Below are 7,659 nucleotides of genomic sequence, written 5' to 3'. Positions count from 1 at the left end.
TACTCCTTGGAAGACTCAGAGAGGACAGGTAGAGAGACGTGTTGTATGTAGGCAGGTAGATTGCTGCTTTTTAACCATAAAATCTGTGAACCTGAAAAAAAGCCATGCTTGCTTAGGCACATATGTCCAAGTGGGCATTAGTTTCAATTCTTGTAAAATATACTTTAAAAATAGATACGTTCTACACTCTGTAACCATAGCCTCATGCCTGGACTTTGTGCTGATTAAACTTGTCTGGTGCTCTATCCAAATGGAGAAAATGAGGAATGAGGAAGACTTCAAGGAGGACTAAATTGCTGGACTTGTCTCCTAGAAGTTAATTTGTAGTTCCATTGAAATCAGTGCCAGCTACATCAGTATTTTTTTCCTGCAGGTAGAATGAATCCTCAGGCATGGGTTTATGTTAACTTGCTTGACTTTGTCTGCCTGACCCTACCCCAGATAGCACAAAGGCAATGACACCACAATACACTGCACCAAATGATTCAGTAATCAGGATCATTTGTAAAAATCGTTGATTACAACATATTGCAACTTTTTAAAAATCAGACTTTTCAGGTAGTAGTGCACCTTATAATTGAAGTATTATTCCATTATATTCAGAAACACGGAAATGAAAATAATTTACAATTGGTTTCATAATATATTTCTATAGAAAGAACAGATTATGTGTAGCCAAAATGATCTCTTTGCTGCTTCTCTGAAGTAGGATATGGGAGATGTTAACTTACCCTAAGTCAGTTCCAGTTTCCTGGATATGTCTGTAGAAAGTGTATAATTCTTTCAAGTGAACTGGACAGAAAAATTCTGATAAAACAAAGCTATGATAAAATTACAGTTCATTAAGTTTGAAATATTTTGTGGGGGGGAACATTTTGGCTTTGATATAATGCCGTGGAGTCCAGGGAAGTGTTCTCTGCTAAAACCATAAACATATAGATACATACATATATATACACAATGGAAACAACTGCTACCTGGGGGTTTTTGCGTGCTCTACAGCTCCCAAATCTATGCATTATTTTACTGGGCTAAATGTGCTTGTATCTATCGGACAAGATTGATAACCCTGTCTATCAAAATTTAGCAGAACAGGACTTATTTGATTTTTTCTTTACTTTCCGTTACCTCTTGTATCCACTTTTATATTAAGCAAATATATTTTGAGAATGGGCAGAAATAGATGGGCTGTTTGAAGACACACAACTGTTATTTCTTAAAATAGTAAGGTAAATATTAGCCAACCAGGTCATTTCATTTCCTACAAAACATTCTTAAAAACGATGCAACCTTGCAAACTCACTTTCATCATAAATAACTCCTTTTCTGTCAGACGTTGAGAGTGGAAAACACAAATTAGATCGATCAGTTTATCTCGCATTGTAGGCAAGAAAAATTGGAATGACGTCATTCCAGAATAATGCTGTATTAAGACTACATATACTGTACGCATTCAATGCTTTAGCAATATTTATAGAAGCGTTCTTACGACACACTCATATTCATTTTTCTTTATTTTGAAGGAATAAAATATGAAATGTAGTAGAAGAAAACTGCTTAATAGGAGAATGCATATTAAAAACAAGACTGCAAATGTCCTTTATTGCTGTTGACAACTTAATAATTATCTTTGGAAGAGCTGGAAGTAAAGTTTTACAGAAGAAAAATCATCATGTGTCACTCTGATTTTTACATGCACAGTATTCAGGATATACACATCTAAACTGAAATGGCAATTTTACAGAAGAAAAATCATCATGTGTCACTCAGTGATTTTTACATGCACAGTATTTAGGATATACACATCTAAACTGAAATGGCAAGTGTGTTTTAATTGCTTTTAATAAAAAGACTAGTAATCATATTATTAATTTATTTCTGTAGTTTTTGATTCTGGAAAATGTTTCTTTTCTGGACCATGCCCTGCTATATAAACAAAGTAAACTCTTTGGAAGACTTATCCTTGGTATCTCTAGCTAAGGTTAACCCTAGTGATGAATGTCCATCTATTAATGTTGAAATTTGAACAGAATTTGTTGATACAGTGAATAATTCCAAAGTATGTATTCTAAATTAGTACCCCCCCATTTTAAGTATTGATGAAAGTAGACTGCAACTTCAACCGTACCAGTTCAATTTAACAAAATAAAGCCTTGCTGCTGCTAGAAGTCAGTTTTCTTGCCAATGCTTTCACTAGAGCAAAAATTTCCATTGATTTCACTGGAAGCCAAATTAAGTCAAAGCTGGGCACTTTAAAGACCCTTGGCTCCCTTCGACAATTTTTTTGTAATACCTTTTTTTTTTTTCCTCTAAGAAAAGTTCTTCAGTCTGGGAAAATAATACCAACATAAATATTTCTGTTAAGTTTGGAGTCAATCATTTAGATTGGAATCAATCACTTCAACTGGTTTCTTCATTATTTTTGGTCAGCACTACAAAGTAGTTTAGCTCCTTCAAAACTGAGATTCTCCACCAAACCACAAGGTTGTGTGAACTTTATGGTTGTCCCGTGAATAATATTATTAACTGACATGCAAATCTGCAGATAGAAGTGATATCCCTGCCTATATGTGGGCAAATTTTGACTTCTGATTCACTGTCAAGTCCCTTTTTATACCCATTTGTGCTTTGTTTAAACATATGAATTAAAGATTTAATTTTTTATATTTATATATAGAAATATGCAAGTACAGATAAAATTGGAGTTAGTGTTTTTCATCAGGAGTTCTGCTTGAACATTATGTAGACAAATGCTTATAGCAAAAGAGCAGACACCTGAACCCATGGATATCATGAACCCTACTAGTCCCATTGATGCTGGGAGCACAAAATAATCCAATTTCTGACTTAAAATTATTCTCAGTGATGACACTCCACTGCTTGTCTTGATGACCTACAATAATGATAAAAATTAATGCATTAGTCACATGCAATCAAATTGGCTCCCAGTAAGTAATGTAGTCTGATTAGGAACATCCTTCTTTTTAAATTTTCCCCGTCTTTTCACTGTACAGCAAGTGACGCCCATTGATTGGGAAGAAAAAAAAATTGTGGAGGGAAAACTAATTATAACAAGACACCTCAAAAAACGTTGTTTTTTTAAAACAGAAAAAATTTCTCTGAGGCTTGAGTTTACTGAGAGTATGAATAAGAATTCATTGAAAATACACTTGTTCTTTGAAGCATGATAATCAAAGGTAAAATGGTTTCTTCTTTTTCTAAACTCAACTATATGACATACTTTTGCAGTCTTGTGGCTTTTATGAAATCACAGTGTTACTGCTTCCTCGTTCTTATTCTCCACATCTCACAGTCTGCAACTGCTCCTGTTCAGATATGCCTGTGTAGTTCTATTAAGTTTGAAGAGAATATATCAGGACACTGACTATTTTAGCTCAAATGAAGGAAAATTGCAAATTAGATCAGTTTATACAAATTGGATGCAAATTGTTTAGTACTTCTAGCTATACTGGCTTACAGACATGTGTACAATTAAAACATTTACATAAACAGACACAGAAGCTAGCAAACAATATCGCTGATGTTTCCATGAACTGTCATGTAAAAAGAGGTTCTTAAATATGGCCTTTTTTCTTACATTTTCTGTTTTCAAGCTAAATAATACTCAAAGCTCCAATTCAGATTTAAAATTAGTAGAAATTAAAATGTTTCACTGATGTGTGTTATGTCCTCTAGGTGCTGAAAGAGGAATAATACATTGTGTCAGAAATAGCTGATGCCAGTTAAGACCATTACAAAATTTCACTGGGCTTCAAAAATTCTGGAATCTGATACATTGCCAAGTGAGCTTTTAGAAGACAAAGCAAGCACTTAATTTTAGAGTGATGTTTACTTTGTATCGATATATTAGATTAAAATATTAGTGTTAATTTCCTCCCACTTACTAACAGCTCGGATTAAGTTACAAAGAACTCCACTTATTTAGTGAAATATATTTAAAAACTGAGATACAACTTGGTATTGTTTCAAAGATACTAATATTAAACCTGATTATCCTGATATACTTGCTTAATTGTCATCACAGTATCATTAGTAACATGAAGGCTTCTTGAGATACATTGCAGCATTGAATGCAGCATGGAATGCAACATCAGCAAAGATAATACTATCATTTTACCTATGCATCTAGTTTACAAGCTAACTAACTAGGTTGCAAAATAGTTCTGTGTTTAGAGCAGTCCATTAAAAATAAAGACAAAAGTTTGAGTCTAATATAAGTCTAACATAAATGCAAAAGAAATTTTTCTCTAAAAAGAATTTTTGTGATAAGATCAACAATCAAACAGTTCTGGCCTTTTCTTCAACATCAATATTACTACAACAGGAAGGTGTCCTCCAATTTATAGTGGGATTTGGGGGATTTTTGAAAACATCTTGCATATGTGATGGTGTTGTTTTTTTTTCCCTAATGACATTACAGTTTATATAGTTTCAAGTTCAGTTTTGTCTGGAGAAGAGGAGGCTAAGGGAAGAACTTATTGCTCTCTAGAACTACCTGAAGGGAGGTTGGAGTGAGGTGGGTGTTGGTCTCTTCTCCCAAATAACAAGTGATAGGACAAGAGGGAATGCCCTTAAATTGTGCCAGGGGAGGTTTAGGTTGGATATTAGGAAAAAAATTATTCACTGAAAGGGCTGTCAAGTATTGGAACAGGCTGCCCAGGGAAGTGGTGGAGTAACCATATCCTGGAGGTATTTAAAGGATGTGTAGATGTGGCACTTGGGGACATGGTTTAGTGGTGAACTTGGCAATGCCAGGTTTATGGTTGGACTAGGTGATCGTAATGGTCTTTTCCAATCAAGCTATTCTAAGTTATAAATTTTTAAAAATTATTATAAAAATAACAAGAACTAACTAAAATCCAGATTTATCTTGAGTAGTTACATACTGTAGTTGTAGTTCTTTGCAACACTAGAAACATGATTTTATACTGACTTTTAGTTGAATTCCAATGACACCAAAACAAATTCAGTATTATCACAGTACCTTTCCTGTAGCATATTTACTGATTATTTAACAATAATTAAATGCTGCGAACAAAGGGTCTAAAAAAAAAAAAAAAGGCCAATATGCAAAAATTTGAGTCTAAGTGTTTTAAATTAACTGTGTTGAGAAGGGACTCCAGCTAATACAAAATAATCAGAGGAGCATTTTAAGAGAAAATGCACTCTGAAATATAATGAAATGCTTTAGAAAACATTTTCTGTAATTTGTATTTTTTTAAAAAAGGCAGCTCTGAAACCCCAGGCTATGTTATTGATATGTAGGGCACAATATTAACTGTGATGGTCGCATAATCATATCCTTGGAGTGTCATAAGTTCTCATGATAAGCCTGCCTGCAGGCTTATATTTTGCACGAAGGAAGAGAGACACCTCCAGACGGGACAATAAAGATGATTGATCTGGCAGACAAACTACTGAGCGGTAGGTTTCAACAGCTTCATGTGACTTTAAAATTGCCTTCTTGATTTAGAACAGTAACTATCTGCTTAGCACATTTCCTTTACCAAGAAAGGATAACAGTTAATACACCAAAAACAGAATCAATATTAAAGTATGGTTTAATATACAGAAAGATATACAAATTATCACTGCTTGAAGTGCCATATGAGGCCACCACCACCAACCACAACTGGATTACATGTTTAATTTCCCTCCTCAACCAAGTGATAAACGAATTCAGGGCAGTGTGATAAGATATCCAGAATTATAAATAGCACGTAATTTAAAACAAAATGCAGCATGAAACAGAAACAACAAATATGGTTATACTATTCTGTGGAGAAAACACATAGACCTCCATTTTCAGAGTAGCTACCAACTGGGTTTTATACCACATTATATCCTTCTGACACTTAGGGTACTTTTCATGTATGGTCAGGCAGATCTCCTGAAATGAAGTTACTGAAACAAAGACAAAGCAGGGAAACGCAGATTTGTTTTTCCCTTTACCTGAGAAGGTTTGTTTCACATATATTGGTTACTGTCATGGCAGCTTTTGGTGCCTTGATTAAGCATCTCGAAAGCTACACCACTCATTGCTTTGTAGTTATCACTGTATTCAGAAGATGAATTGCTATACTGTAAATCACTGTCACCAGTTCTCAGAGATGAGCACAGGACAAGTGAGTTGCTTTGACCTAGTGTATGCGAGACATCCTCCTGTGTTGCCATTTTCTGTTGTGTCCTTGCATAGCAATGAAATGGACTGCTTCTTCCTCGTGCTATATAGTAACCAAATCACACTTGCATTTGTTTGATTTAATAGCATTATAATAAATACCATAGACCTACCTTCATTATTCCCCACTAGCATCTTCTATTAGTTTTCATGAAATATTTTTTTCATAAAATGAAAAGGCAAAACAGGTGTTAGATTATTTATGTTTGACAAATTCATATCATTTAAATAATTAAAACTAATTTGTGTTGAGAGCTACAGTTGCATTTTTATTAGAGAAACAAGTACAAATAGGCATCACTACAGAGCTGTTTATTCAATAATGAGATTAAATGAAATGGATTTCATAGTCTCAGTTCTTTCTGATTAATGTGGTAATCGGAACTCTAACTTCTGTGCCCTAACAATGTGCAAACAGTTGCTCATCTGCTATAATTCCACAAAACTTTTTTCTTTAAAGCTACACATTTTAAATTATCCCTAAAAAAAAATTGTAAGCAAAATACCAAATGCTTTCAGTTTAAACAATATTTGTATTATAAACCTGAAATTATACTACTTTTAAACTTAATGACAAAAGAGAAAGTTTCATTTACAAATAGCAGTATGTATGTTTATGTGTAACACAAACCTTTCTGCATATCTTCCTGCTTATATAACATAGAGGTTATTGTATTAATCTGCATAGAAAAAATATTGTACTTTTTAAAATAATAGTAAACTCTAAATGAATTAGCCTACAGTGTTTAAGTACATTTTTAAATCAAAAAAAGATATGAATACAGCTACAAGCAGATTGTGCTGTGAGTAAAATTGTCTGCTAAGAACCAGTTAAAGCAGCACAGTACTTACCCTTTGAACAAAAGGCATCGACATTTAATTGCAGGTAACAATTCTGTATTATTAAATGTTCAAGGAAAAAAACAAAGAAGCTAACTTTTAGAAGCAACAAACTTCTATTAATAGAGTATATTGTTCTTTTGTTCACTAAAGATTTTTTTAAGCACTTTTAGTAAAGATGCAGCATATTATATGTACAGGGACTGCATTGCACCAGATAGTGACATGCTAAGCCATGTTTGCCTTGCATTTAAGAGATACCATTTTGAATATCACTCATAGAATAAACCAGTCTCAGTTTGTGAATCTATGGTAAACGGTAGCACTCAATCAACTCTTTTTTCCATATCCACATCAAAACATTTAAAATTTGGAGTATGCAGGCATTTCATCTCAAGTGAAATAGACATTTAGGAGTCAGCAGATGGACTGAAGAGTGTCCAGACAGAAATGTGCAAGTATTATAAATAAGCATGTTGTAATTTGAATGACCCATCATTAAATTTTTAATGATACTATGACATAGGGATTCAATTCACTGTAAAATTACTAAAATCTACCAATTGTAATGCTTTCAGACTGTTTATTTTTTTTTTTCCAATAGAAAAATAAATCTC

Source organism: Antrostomus carolinensis, unplaced genomic scaffold, assembly GCF_000700745.2.
Source record: "Antrostomus carolinensis isolate BGI_N321 unplaced genomic scaffold, ASM70074v2 scaffold18926, whole genome shotgun sequence".
Classification (NCBI taxonomy): domain Eukaryota; kingdom Metazoa; phylum Chordata; class Aves; order Caprimulgiformes; family Caprimulgidae; genus Antrostomus; species Antrostomus carolinensis.
This window is presented reverse-complemented; position numbering follows the sequence as displayed.